Here is a 15467-nt window from a genome sequence, read left to right as displayed (position 1 = left end):
AGAAAGCGGATATAAGGTGATCACGTTCCGTTTTGTCGCACACCTTTCTCTCTTGGCTATTTTTGGGACCAAAATGATGAACAATTGTTCATCAGCCTGTCACTTTTAACTCCTCCTTTTCAAAGGGGTTTTCCAGTGCTCGTAAAGTTGAAGCGTTTGTAAATCACAAAAATGAGATACAAAGGAACTGCAAGAAATATGCTGGAATGGGTTGAACGTCTATGGCGTAATGCATTTGAAAAATAACATATTAAAGCAAGAAACACCAACATTATTTAAAGAAGAATTGAAGCACCTTAGTTCAATTCTTTTAAAACGTTTTTACATTCTTTAAAGAAACATCTACGAAGTATGATTCTCTAATATGCAAAATGCAACAAAATGTTTATTCCACCAGCGAAAGTGAGATCGAAAGCCTGTTGGGGGAGCATATAAATATTGAATTACTCGGATCCCAAACTATATAATCAAGAATATATCTATAATAAATTTAGTTTAATCCTTTATCCAAGTGTAAGCAAAAAAAAGTTTGCGCCTGAAGTATCTTCAGGACTGAGGCAGCTTGTGGTAAAGGTGGACCAAGCTCTCATCACTCCTTGTCTTAGTGGGAGCGAGACCCAGAGGTGGTGATACTGAGGGGGAAACAATGGAGAAGTGAAGAGTGAATGAACTTATTGAGAAATTTATTTTTATTCATTTAACAGCTAACTTCAGCATTCTTAGCAATATCTATATTTAGTGTTTATTTTTCTTTCTTAACTTCATAAATTTGATTGAAAGTGATTACTTTATACCTTTTGGCAACTCGTATAGGTAAATATGTCTTCTCCATTGCTTCTACCTCTGGGTCTGGCTCCCACTTTATGAAGTTAAGAAAGAAAAATAGACACTAAAGGCTTGTTAATATATTGCTAACAAGGTTAAAGTTAGCTGTTAAACGAATAAAAATAAATTTCTCAATAAGTTCATTCACTCTTTTTCTAAGGGTTCCTTTTTATTAGTTCGGTGCTCTCGAGCATTATTTAACACTTCCAAATTTAATCAGCTATAATTATTATTATATATAATACCTCCAGGGAGTCCAAAGACTCATCGAGGGAGGGCACCTGCTCTACAACTGTACCAACTGACTGCAACTACACCAACGCCATCTACAGCCGACCACCACCACTACTATTTCCACAGATAATCACAAACATCATGCCCATGGCGGGATTCAAGCCCGCAACCTTTTAGCTAGAGAGCGGATGCGCTAACCACTCGGCCAACTAGGCTGCCGAAAATTATAAATATTATTATAAATTATAATAATATTTATAATAATATTTATAATATATAATTTATAATATTTATAATAATATTGCTATTAATATTATCATAAAGTACACTTTAATTTTTAATTTTTCAATCTCGAATGATTATTTAAGGATCTTATTGTTTGTAAGAATGTAAAGAAGCTAAAAACGTATTCAAAATATTACGGTTAATCCTAAACATCAGCAGAAATCAATTCAAACTAGTAAGTTCGGGATGAATTTTAACGATTTTCAAATATATCTAACGTTATTTCATCACCAAATTCAACAGAGATGCATCAACGCTTTCAAGATTTGAAAACTAGGAATAGCGAATGTGAGGGAAAACAAACTCTTGCAATCAGAGGCGTGGCTAGGGGGGTGCGGAGGGGGAAATCCGCCCTGGGCGGCACTTCGAATCTTTTTGAACTTTTGCAGTTAATTCTAAAATACAGTCTTGAGAACTCAGTTCCAAATATTGTAATATTACTGCGAATTTTCCTCACAATTGCTGTAAGTATTGTTAGTTTTGAGGGGAGTTTTAATAAATAAAATTGATTAAGAATTACCTACATTACTATGAAATTGACTTCGCCAATGTCATCAACGATTTCGCTAACAGAAAAGCAAGAAAAATAACATTTTAGAATGTTGAAATTAAAGTTTTACTTCAAAAATAAACACAGGGTTTTAATTTATTTCCCTCAAAGTGGTTTGACTTTTTATAGTATTTTTGGTGTGTATTGAGAGGAGCGGCAAACTCAGGGATCGCCTCGGACGGCAGAAGCTCGAGATACACCACTACTTGAAATCTATTCAGTAGTAGTCAATTCAAAGCTTGCGAAGTCATAAGGATGACTAATAATTACCCTTGGATTCAAAAGAACTAGATTCACATCTGGTGTATTTCGTATGATGATACAACGGCCATGAGGCCCTTTTAGGGGGAGGCACGGCACCATCTCATTTCCCCGTAATTTTATCCAGGCTCGGAACCGACATAGCTATCAGGCCTGTGACTGGGTTTTAAGTATTCCTGACTGTAATCCGTGTGTGTGTGTTCAAGGAATACTTAAAACCCAGTCACAGGCCTGATAGCTATGTCGGTTCCGACATAGTTTTATGTCGGTTCCGACATATGTTTTCGGGGGTGGGGGGAATGAAAAACCCGAGCTTAGGACGAAAAAAACCATACATCCGTATGAGACCGACTAACTCACCTTTCGTCGAAAGAGACCAGATAAAGGTTCCCCACGTCACTGACGGGAATCGAATCCAGGTCTTTCCGATCAAAGGGCTTCCTCTATGCTGACTGAGCTACGGAGGTTCATATCTGGTGTAGATATGAAATATTTCGAAGGCCAAGTGCTAGTCAATAAACTATGCGATTTATATCAAATCGTACAACACTTAAGTGTAACTTCAAGAGCTGGCTCAAATGTTCTTGGCAATATTAAAATATGAGCCATCGAAACTGGAAATACAAAAAAGTGCTCCACACACATTTCTGTTCTTTCTAAAGTTCGTTATACCCAAGTTCTTAGTACAATTCTTTACAAAACAGTTGTTGAGCCCCTTATATGCAACTTCATGAGCATGGAATTGGGATGCAAAAAGTACAGCGTAAACTCTCTCAGCAATATTTAAATACGAGCCAACAAAACCGGAAAAGTAGCCCACACTTTTTCCCCAGTTCTTTCTACTTTAAAGCCCACAAGTGATCTGAAGAATTCATCCACGAATATGAAGGACTTGTAAATTGTCAGTCTGATACGATAATTTCTGCAGCGAAAGTCAAATTTACAAATTCTCTCCCGTGTTTACGAACCATCATAACAGAAGTGCTCATTAAGGTAAGTACTTCTTAGCAACCGATATTAGATATTTGCCATTTGTAATCTAATCCCAAGTACCCTCAAAAGAAATAACCCTTAAAAAAGGTGGCTTACTTATATTCTACACCACTTCTGCTATGCTTAAAAAAAAAACGAAAACATTGCAAATTAGTAGTTGAAACATTAAAGGCTCTGCAACCTTTATTTTGGTAGTTTGCAAAAGATATAAAAAAAATTTCCACCTTTAAAAACCGCTAAGAGCGTACAATTTGAAATGGAGTGTAATTAGAATCGGGAACGATACCAGACCTCGAATACTTATGGAAGCTGTTTATGTATAAAAGACGCGTAGAATAGAAAATTTTTACGAGTGTGCATTTTTCATAAGGATTCAGGTAGAAATAGCAAAACATTACGTTTTAAAAATTACAGCGTGTTTTACTGAAAAACCAAATAAACGAATCTGTAATATCAGTCTTTTTTTTTTTTTTTTTTTTTTTTTTTTTTCAGTGGATACGGTATACATTTCCTTCATCCTCAGATAAAATGCATCATGAATGCAGCAAACGATTTTATTCTTAAAAAAACCCTACTATTTTTAAATGGTTTTCACAATCTCGTTCGTCCGCATGGAACATAGAAACCATTAAGTTGCATACCCTTGATTTTAACTCGGGCACCATTATTTCTCTGTTAACAGTAGCAATTGATTATTGGAGAAACCGTTTTTAAGAGTGTTTTCTTACAGCTATCTATCGAATTCTGAATGCATTTCTTACGGATAGCATCAGAATAATATCTCGAACAACTAAGGTTGAATTTCAAAGTTTAAAAAAAAAAGGAAATAAGCTACACTGTAAAGTTTCCGTCACAAGAGGGCGTTGTAGCATCATAGTATTCTTAAATGCGTATCGTTTTCTCATGCACCATCATTCTGACCATCAGTCAATAAAACCGATTGCAGATATATTTCAACTACAGTGAAAAGAACTAAAGCCGAGTTAAAGATTGGGTATGATCGCGATGGACTTCTGTAAATGGACTCTAAACTGCCATCTTTTTAAACGTTTGCTGATTAGTTTCGTTAATATTCAACAATAGTTACTTTTCATTTGTTTTCATATAAAATGAGTAAAACGATTTTCATTGTTACGTGCACAATTTTCAGACGACCGAAATTAGCCCATGCGCAGTAGACGGTTCAAAATCAGGATATCAAATCCTACTGTTTTCTAAAGAAGGCATACATTAAACAAGACGCAGCATTTAGGTAATAAATAAAACTGAATAAGGAAACACGAACTTTTGAGTAATTTGCAAAACTCCCTCTTCCTTCAGTTTGCGAATGGTAAATAGACAAGATATATTTACGAAATTAAGACGCGTCTACAAGTCAGTAACGTAGATGAAAAGCTGACCATTTCCTTCGGCTTGCTATGGTGGTGGTGTTAAATTTCGTTGACGACTTTCCCTGCGCAGTAAATATAAACTCCCGTTACTCAAGATCTTCGAGCCGATCCAAAATCCATTAAGGTTTCCTGGGAATCCACTAAGCAGCACAAGTTCTATCCTAATTAATTTAAAAGTTTATTAATTACACACCTTTTCAAGGGACTAGAATAACGTCTAATTAAAGCCCTACTTCCCACTGAGAGGGTTTTATCCATTAGTGACGTTAGACTACCTTCATTATCCAGTCATATTTTTCTTTCCAATCTAGTTTTAATGAGATTCTTGCATTCACTGCTCGCTCACAACTCTTGCTCTGAAAATATAAGGTTACCGGCAATCGTTACAATCTTCCTGTTTGTTTGTTTGCTTCTGATAAATTGCGTATCACGTTAATCAGGGAGGAATGCACCAAAAACATTCAAGTTGCCGTGAGACAATAAAACGTTTTTTTGGTTCCAAATTACATTGGATAACGAAGAAAAGGCTTTCGGGAAAAATCAATTAATCGATAAATTATTTAAAAGCAATTAAGCTTCTTAAATGCTGACATGATATATTAAAGTTTAAACTCTCTCTTTCCCTCAGTATTTTTTCCTTCATTATCCAAATGATTCTTGATCTGTACCCAGGACACGGAAAAGGATGGCAGGTGGAACTCATTTATACCAGAAATTTCCTCTGCTTAATCGAGTATTTTCCTCGTGGTATTATTTTTGTAAGAAAACCTGTGAGATTTTTTTAAAAAAAAAATGCAGAAAAGTCAATAGTTATTTGGGAATAGTCAATAGTTATTTGGTTCACAGTGGCACCACTCAAGGGGAAACCATTTGGTGCGCCACTTATGGGAAAGCCTTTTGGTGCACCACTTATGGGAAAACCTTTTGGTGCACCACTTATGGGAAAACCTTTTGGTGCACCACTTATGGGAAAACCTTTTGGTGCACCACTTATAGCGGAAATCATTTAGTGCGCCACTTATGGGGAAGCTTTTTGCTGCACCACTTATAGGGGAAACCATTTGGTGCACCACTTATAGGGGAAACCATTTGGTGCACCACTTATAGGGGAAACCATTTGGTGCACCACTTATAGGGGAAACCATTTGGTGCACCACTTATAGGGGAAACCATTTGGTGCACCACTTATAGGGGAAACCATTTGGTGCACCACTTATAGGGGAAACCATTTGGTGCACCACTTATAGGGGAAACCATTTGGTGCACCACTTATAGGAGAAACCTTTTGGTGCACCAGTTATAGGGGAAACCTTTTGGTGCACCACTTATGGGAAAACCTTTTGGTGCACCACTTATAGGAAAACTATTCAGTACACGCCTGCGGGAAGACCATTTAGCGCTTAAACCTTCGATTTTTTTTTTCTAAAAAAGCGCTGCATCTGAAGTATTAGTATTATTAGATATAAGTGCAGAGTTTAGCATTGTATCCTACTCAATGGGGTAAACATTCAGTACGCATATGCTGTTCAAAGGATATAACTACTCCCTAAGAGTCTTAATTTTAAACTACTGACTAACAGACAGGTAGTGGGATACTTTGGAGAAACACCCGAGCTAAAACATGTTTATATGGAATGTAAGTAAACCCAATTTGAGAGAATTAAAGTAACTCGCTTCTTTTCTAAAAGCACTTCCGAAATTAAAAAAAAAAATCTCTTGACTCAAACAACGTAGGAATCCCTGCGAGGTAATGAAGATCAACATCCTGTGTTAACACTCGACTGTTAGAGAATTAAATCTCGTGTTTGAATTAATCCTTCCAAAATAAAGTTGTATTGCATAAACTCCGCTCTAGATTGCATAGTGATGTAGTTAATCGTGCACTGTTTTCTGGGGGTGTTCTTCTAAGCCATTTAAAGATCTAAAGTTGTGAATAATTCTCCCTGCAGCTTAGTTCATTTCCCAAGTGGTCCTACAGACCCCGAGTTAATTCACTGAGTAAGTCTATTCATTCAGCAATCCTAGCAACACACTCGCAGAAATATATTAAGATCTATGAGTTTTTGGTTCATTTTACGTAGTCAAAACCCCTCCTTTTTCGTGCTACAAGCCAACACACGCTAATATTGCTAGAATCAGTAAAACCAGGACTGTAGATTGTGCTTTTCACATTTAAAACATTAAGCTTATCTAGTTTTTTCAAGCCTATCTCCATTGATCACACTTCTTATAGATACTAAGTTGTAATCTCTGTTCCTCCATGGATGCATTTCTTATTGAAAAAAAAATCAGTATTGTAAAATACCGCCTTGAAGAGATAATAATGATATTTGTAATTAATCTGCACTCCATCTACTGGATATTTTAGCATTCATTTTTGCCATCTGTTGCTATCACACCGATGTGTAGAGGATGGCGTTGCTAAGACGTTCTTAAGTGCTGTGATACATGCATGTCTTCACCGTCCGCTGATAACAGCTATTAGAATACAAATAAAGTGTGCGATGTAATGGCAGGAATTCCAGTAACAGCTTGGCGCAATTGGAAAGAACATAAACTATTTAAATGGAATTGGGTATCATGTATTCTCTCTCTCTTTTTTTTTTTTTTTTTGATTGTTGATCGTAAGAAGCCTTGGATTACTTATTAGTGTTGAAATTAGAAATGGAATTCATTTTCGCCATCAGTAATACCGAAGAAAGAAAAAAATGGAATAATTATGGTTATGGATATAATTAACAGCCTTGTTTTTAATTACTTTCAATAATGGCAAACTCCGAATAATTTGGAATCTCATTGTTTTCTAAAACTTTCAGTCAAAAATGGACTGCAGCTGAAGATTGTTCGGTTTCAAGAGCGTTTTTGACTGTGGTAAAAAAAAAAAAATAGGATAAATTAGGATTTAGGATAATATTTTTGCTCTTTTATGATAATCTGACAATGCAGATTCTGTAGACCGCGAGTAGAAAAAGTAATTTTCACTGATTAGTTTCATGTAATCCAGCAGTTATGTTCAAAGGATAATCTGTAGTCCCATATATTTACCTACATAATCTAAACGCAAATTTCAATTCAAATTATATTGCTTTTGTTTATAGCATATCATGTGGAAGAAAGAGAATTTGTAGAATATTTTATTGATTGTTATAAAGCAAACTATTGCTTAGCAAAACGATGTGTGGTTTTGAATTGGCTGTGAATCCTCACAGGCCAAATCCAAAAGATAACGTGCATTTGATGTAAAAAAAAAAAAATTCCAGAAATAAATAATTATCTTAAATTTACGATTTCTGAAGATGGCGAAACGCTAATCCAGATCTTTAGAACGGAACTCGAATCCACTCCTTCACTTGAAAGCTATAGAAAACTTGATGCCAATTTTAGAATTCTGATTGGTTAATAAAATCCAATTGCTTATTTTAATCACTTTAGGCAAATAAACAAGCCAATTTCAGTTCTCAATAATGAAGAGCTACATCCTCATTCCGTAGAGTCTGCGGTAAAAAATATATCTAACAGCGATGTGACCCGCTGATTTTTAGATGGTTCTATCCCAGAAGAGTGGGAAACCTCTAGCATCTTGACGAACGAAGAAAAACTAAAGAGCCCTACTCTAAACATCTAAGGATTTCTTTCATGTCAGCTCACGCGTAATATAAGATGTCTGGCGTTACATGTTAGATGAAAAAAATCATCTAATTAACAAGGGTTTCGTGAAAATCTATGCCTTATTGGAATTCTAACCTACAGTCTTCGGTGGCAACGTAGCAACCACTTGGCCGCTGAGTCCATAATGTGCGGCACAAAACTTGCGAAGTGATATTTTTTTATTTCATTTATAAGATTTATTTATATTATTTTCCATCTTTTATTTCTATATTAAAGAATAAAAGCTGATTAGTTTTATTGTAATTCTTTTCAGAATATATTTTCTACCAATAATTCTAAGGTGCTGCAGTTTTGGACATCTGTGTGTAACAGTATATTCAAATATGGAATGTTGGATCCCTTATATTTATTATATTTTGTTACAAAACTAATTTAATAATTTGCGGGGGTTCCAGTTGGGCTACTGGAACCAGTAGACCAACTGCAGAGGAATCAAGCGTGATGAGTTATACAAATCCTTTCCAATCTCACTATAAACATAACCTTCTGAGCTTTATTTATTTTATGTGAATCATATAATCAACTATGAATTCAATGATGTATTCAGTATATCTTTTAAAATATTTATTGTTTACCATGCATTCAGCAGTGGTATTAGAATAATATGGAGTCAACAGAAGTTATGTTAATCGCAATCTTATGAAATAATTTTTATTAGAATTCTTGTCGGGAATTCTAAATTTAATAAAACGATTTTCTGTTGTCATTGTTGAAAACGCTCTGGGATTGGTTAAAATCCTGAATGACGCAGTTATTGTTTCTTTGATAAATTACTTCTGTTCAACTTTTCAATCTCGGCGTTTTTAATCCCCGATTTTTTTTTTTTTTTCCATTTTCGGCATAAAACAAAGCAATCTAATTGACGTTAAACACTGACGCAAAAAACGTCAGTTCTCTATCGACCCAAAAGACTGCACGCGGACTATGACCAGCTAAGTAATAAACAAGTGTGGACTGGTGAGAACGACACGACCACCCTCGAATCTTTCAATAACGGCCCACTTAATTTCCTGCGACTCCCAGGCCGGAAGTGGCGTTATTCATAAAGCCCGCTGCGCAGCAATCAAGAATCTTCGATAAAACGCTGCCCGCCCCAGAACGACAGCAATATGGGGTCTGTCAGATTCTCCTTGGGTGGCTTATTGCTTCTTTACCCCTACTGCCTGAAATGGCTTCCCTTAATAAGCGCTCCCTTATCTCCACTGTTTTCCCAAAGCTTCTCTTATAAGGAAACGACCTCCATCTTTCGCTGACCAAAACGAGAGCCACGGAAACCCTTCAAAAATCTATGCAGCAGAGGCACGAGCCAGATAAACATGCTCACGTGTACCGTCTAAGAAAACGCCTTTCTCTCTCTCTCTCTCGCGCGCACGCACGCACACAACTTGGCGAAACGTGGAAAAATCAACAGACGCCAGTTCGACTAGGCACACACACACACACACACACACGAAGCAAGCGTTTCTGCGGCAGCAAACAATCAGCTCTATCACGCTGCGGTCGCAGATAACCGGCCGTAAGATGGGCCGCCACCTCCCGCCACCGTTATCGACCCAGGGCAGCCTGTTAACAGTTATCATTCCATTCACGAGATGTCGTAATGGCCATCATTGACCGGACGCCGTTGCTGGTCGACGGCGGTCACTCAGCCTTCAACACGGTCGCCATCAAGAAGAGGTGATGGGCACCGGAAGCAGGGAGAAGAGCACAGTTGAAGGCAGCGTACATATAGCGTAACTGCCTTTAACGGGAAGGGAGGGAGGGGGGGGCTGTTGAGAAGGAGCTGGAGAGATTTCTTTTCTTCTTCCTTTTTATTTCTTCTTGGTGGCAAGAAGGTGAGAAGCGATAATGTCATCGATAACGGGTCAAGACGGTGTGTCTGCCGTCTTTTTGTGCACTGGCGGATGGGGTAAAAGATCGGCTTGTTGATACACAAGTGTGGACAGGTTTCTTTGTAGAACTCAAGAAGACGCCAGGTTCTGTGCAGAATGGCGGACTTGAGAGGGGAATAAAAACCAAGAATTTTTCAGTGGTAAACAGATGACAGTTCTTGGCTCATTCAATTCTCGAAACAGCGTGTTCCTATTGGAACACATTCCCTGCCTTTTGGATGTCACAAATAAAAGCATGGCTCACAAAAACTATTATCAATTCTGCTCTCGTATCAATTCTCCAATAGATAATATTACATCCTCCTAATAGAGAATGGCTGTTAAATTTCTCGCTGCTTGTGTCAAATACTTCTCGGGAAAATAGCTTCGAGTTTTCGTATTTAATCACAACTTAAGAGAAACTTCATCTACACCGGGTCTGTCTTTGTCGAAACTGGTTGTACAGGGATATAAGATGCAATTCAAACACTTCCGACGAATTCACTAAATATTGGGATCCATTGTTTTCATTTGAGTAGCGAACACTGTTGATGATGATCCAAGAAGGGATTTTTTGAGCAGGAGGAGGTAATAACCGTGGAAATTCGTGTCGTATTGTTTCCATTCAAGGTCATTTTGGTTAGCAGCAAAACACGAACCCGATAAATATCCCACTTCATCTTCCATTAATACGATGCATTCAGTAGCGTGTCATAACCAAATAACCCCGCTTCATAACAACCCAATTTTGGCAATGAGAGGACTACAAGATATTTTGTCAGCCTACGCAAGAAAATGTGTGGTGTCTGATGGTCAATCAACGTGATATATATTCTAAAACGATGTTATTTATGAATGGTTACACAGGTGAAGGCAGGTAGACATTCCTGTCGTACGTCTGTGTTCAGATGTGACGTCATCGCAAAAATTTCCTGATTATGCAATCTGTTGTAAAACTCTGAGTCCAAATATTGGACCATATCTGGCCCAATATTTGGACCAGATATCAGTGAGTCTGTGTAAAAACCCGAATGCAGATATTAACCATTTTATTATCTTTTCTTTTGAAGTTCAGATCAAACACACTGATATTCTTTCTGCGCCAACTGACCAACTTTACATTACAAACTTATCGGAGATGAGTCACCATCACGTGCTTCCAAAATAAATTAATATTTATGCATCTCTGAGGAGTTAATTTAGTTAGTGCGATATGAGTCCTTTGAGCCATGGCGAAGAATATTCAGTATAGCCATAAAGTCAAAAGCACTCGCACATTATACCTGGTTGAACGAAACAAGTCTCTACCCCGCCCCCCCCCCTCCTCCTCAGCTCGCACTAATGGACAGCCAGTATTGGGAAAATTTTTAATTGTTTGCTGCAAAGTAATGAGCTCCGACAGTTGAAAATAGCAACAGATAATGAAAGATCAGAGACAGAACCACGTATCCAACTCTGCAGATGCATTTCAGGAGACACGCAAGCATGCTAAAAGTTCTTTTTATATAATTACTTGCAGCCAAACAATTTTCCCCCACAAAAAATCGCTCTAAATTGAAAACTTAAAGGCTTCTATTGATTTTAAAAAAGTAAAACTTCTTTAATTCCCAGAACCTACACTTTAATTAAGCATTGACAACTACTGGTATTAGGGTTATTAAACTGTCACACATTGCGTCTGATTAACCTCTTCAGACAGATATTTAAAGGGACAAAAACATTCTAAATTAAATTCAAAAATAAAGGTGTGTGCGATTTAACCAACAGAAATAAAAATTTCGTCTCAAATGGCAATTAACACTCGCAATTATTTTAGCGGAAGTGTTTCTTCTCGTGGTGTTGTTTAAAACCTCTTAAAATTGATTTTTGCAGACAAACAAGTTTTAATATTGCATGTGTATTTCAATTAAGTTAGTTCCTCAAGTATACGGTGGTCTATTTGAAAACTATGTGCGTAGTTCGTGTTCTTAAATGAGTGTTTGCAAACTTTGAATCGACTGATAGTTCGCTCTGGTAAGAGTTCTTGTTCATTTGTGTGTCTCTCTCTTGGTCTTGATTAGGAGGAGTCGTATACACACTCGTCGGGATGGATAATAAGTCATTCATTAGTGTTCAGCGTTTTAGTTTAATTATAATTTAAGTAAAAGCTGCTGTACAGTTCGCATTTGTTTTTATCATTGGTCACTATGGCTGACACAACCATCGTTGAGCAGACTTGGAGAAAACGAAAGGTTAAGAAAGAGATTACTTTCGTTTTTTTTTCTTCAATTTAACCTAAAACTATGCGTTTTTAAATATATTAAAAACTTTCAAAAATTTAAGACTATCATAAATCCATAAATATTCTACATTGACTTGCCGCGAGCTCTGTTTCGGCATAGTTTACCTTCTTCATCAGAAACAGCTGGGAAGACGATATAACATTTAGTTTCATGATAAAAATTTTACTTATTCTAACAACACGTTCTATGAACATGTCAAGATTTTTTTAAGCATATCAGCAATTATAAAGAAGACAGACAAGACAATACGACAGCACTTTAAGTTCGAATACTTCGGTTAGTACTGAGATAATTCACTACGAGTACATACTGTTTTATTTATTCAGTTTGATTCTTATCAACGTACACTCTGAGAATCACGCAGTTTAATTTTTACCAACCTGAACATTATACTTTTGAAATGAGTCATTTGCAACTTTTGTCATGCATTCCCCCCCCCCCCCCCTTGGTCCCGTTGAATGCACGTACATCCTTCCAGATGTACCTGCATTTAATACGGATGGTTCTGCATAAATCTCCCATGTTTGAATTACGTGGGGGGGGGATTGTCCTTATCCATTATCCATATTTTATATTCACCCTTTGATATCTCAAGGCAGAGTGATGATGTGGGATTAGTTCATGTGCATGCTCATCAATAGTTATTACTACACATCCCTGACATCTTTTTCCTAGGGGGAATATGAAAACACTGGTTTCGACACACACACACACACACACACAGAGTGGCCTATCGCTATTGCATTTTCTCTCTTCGCCTTGCGAACACTGTAAAATAACCGCATACAGCATCACTGCATACCGGACAGCCACAGGAGAGTCGACATCAATTCGCGTCACGTTTTCACAAGTTTCTGTCGAAAACAGTTTATTCAGTTCCGTAAAATTACACTCTCCCTCATAGAAATTCCGCTCACTACAAAGAGAGGAGAGAGTGTAGGCCGATAGCAAATTCAGACCACATTTGGAAGGCTTTGTTCCTGCTATTGAGAGGGATAGATGTAAGATGCAGGTGGCTACAACTAATTGGCCTACAGGACAAGTCAGTCATTCCTTATAATAATGCATTTCTTGCCAAAGATGAACTCTACGTTATCTGAGAGATTTTTTTTTTTTTTTTGCTAAAAACGACTTTTCTAATGGCATTTTTAAACTTCGAATCGCATGGCTTAGATTCTCCATTATTTTCTGGGATTTGGTTTGGTCCAGGGGATCAAAGGGGTAACGGTCATCTGAGCAGTAATCAGTGCGTCTCTTTGATTATCTTTATCCTTGTAAATAGCCACATGCCTATCGAAATATGTTAACATTTTTTTGATACTTAGAATGATGGACCACAATTGTATTTTCTTGGATTAAGACCACACGATAAAATACGAACATCATATTAAAATACGAAAATTATGACCACATTTATTACTGTTTCCAAGGAACTGTAATAGCGAACTGTTTTCGACACATTGATTCTATAATACAAATTATTTTTTCAAATGTTCGGATTTATACAAGAAGACAAAGTTATAAACAATGGAGACCATGTCTGTTTTAGATCAATACTTAAAGAACAGATCTGTTTTACTGCAAATATATTAACGTTTAAATTGACACGAAGGCCAAAAACATATTATCGCGACTAATATATCCTAGACCAGAATAAATATGTGGTTACCAAGGAAACTCTTCACATATTATACCATTTATTTACAACGCATCATAGAAAAAAGATACTTTTTGCAATAGACAAAGTTAAAGAACATTTAAATTTTTTGAATAAATTTTTAAAGAGTTTTATTGATGGAAAAGAGGACAAAGAAGAAGCGTCAGCAGCAACACTTCTGTGAATCGAATAACGAAGTTTTGATTTTCGAATTCAGATAGCGAAGAAATTGAAATTCTTAGGCAAGCTCTATCAGGAGATAGAGTTTAAGATATAGAGTTTGACTAATAACATCTTGTACGACTAACACGAAAACAAGATCAAGAAATCGATATGAGACAAAACACCGAGTAGATGCAACATTATTTACAATAGTTTTTAAATAGGAAAAACAACTGAAAAGATAAGGAAAAATGCATCAGCGAAGTCAAGAGTTAAATCGTATGATACGCAACAAACTGAAGATCACAAAAGGTGCAGATTTCTAGTGTTTGAAATTTATTTGGAGCCAAAAGAGTTGAAGAAAAGGATTTTTTTCAAACGAAGAAAATTATTCCAATACTTATCTCAATTAATTTTATCCAGAAATTACATTATATTCTGCTTTCTTAAAGCTATTCTTTCGTTTAAGGTTATAGAGAAGATTATGTTTAACGGTACTTACAAGATATTGAACAAAAATCGCCTAGAAAACTAGATCTAAGAGGAAGCAACTCCATAAATGGATATGTAGTAATGTAGGAAGCGAACTCGATTCTATCAGAGAAAGGATCTCGTTGCCTTTTTATCTTAATAAACCACGGAACCACAGTTCATTACTAGAATGTTATAAGGGTCCAGTTAAAGTAAGACGTTCGATCAATGAATGAAAGAGGAAAAAAATTCAACTAGAAAACAAAGTGAGCGATTTTATAGAAGAGATTTTTTAGAAGTTCGCCATGGAGGGGGGAGCATCGGAGGCTGAATCAGTAATGTTTTAGTTTATATTCCGAAGCGATTGTTATGATGGAACCCAAAATCGTTACTTCGAACAACAACCGCCTAAACAATCATCGAAGTGATATTGATTGGATTGCCTGTTTTCTTCGTACAATCCAAGGCATAAAGCTAAGCATGTAACGTTGTTTTGGGTAAGAAAAAAAAAATCTTTTTTCTGGAACGCTTAGGTTGTTATTATCGAATTGCTATGAGCCGTGATGTAACAATTGTCATTTAAAGTAGATTTCTGATGTTTTCGTAGACGTCAAATAGTTTTCAGGATTTACGCTTTTTATAAAAAGTTAGTTCTATAGTAATCTTAAAAAAACATATGGATTTTTTATTTTTTTATTCATTTTCGATTCTTTCTCTAAATTCTATGATCTAAATTAAAATTAATTGCAGTTCTTTAATACACCTTTTTAATTTATAATTAAGAGTACTATTAGAAAACACGTTGTTTTTAAGGTT

The sequence above is a fragment of the Typopeltis vanoorti genome, chromosome 25 (genome assembly GCF_054136105.1).
Source record: "Typopeltis vanoorti isolate ZY-2024b chromosome 25, IOZ_Tvanoo_1.0, whole genome shotgun sequence".
Lineage (NCBI taxonomy): Eukaryota > Metazoa > Arthropoda > Arachnida > Uropygi > Thelyphonidae > Typopeltis > Typopeltis vanoorti.
The sequence above is the reverse complement of the archived record's forward strand: the minus strand, read 5'-3'. Positions refer to the sequence as shown.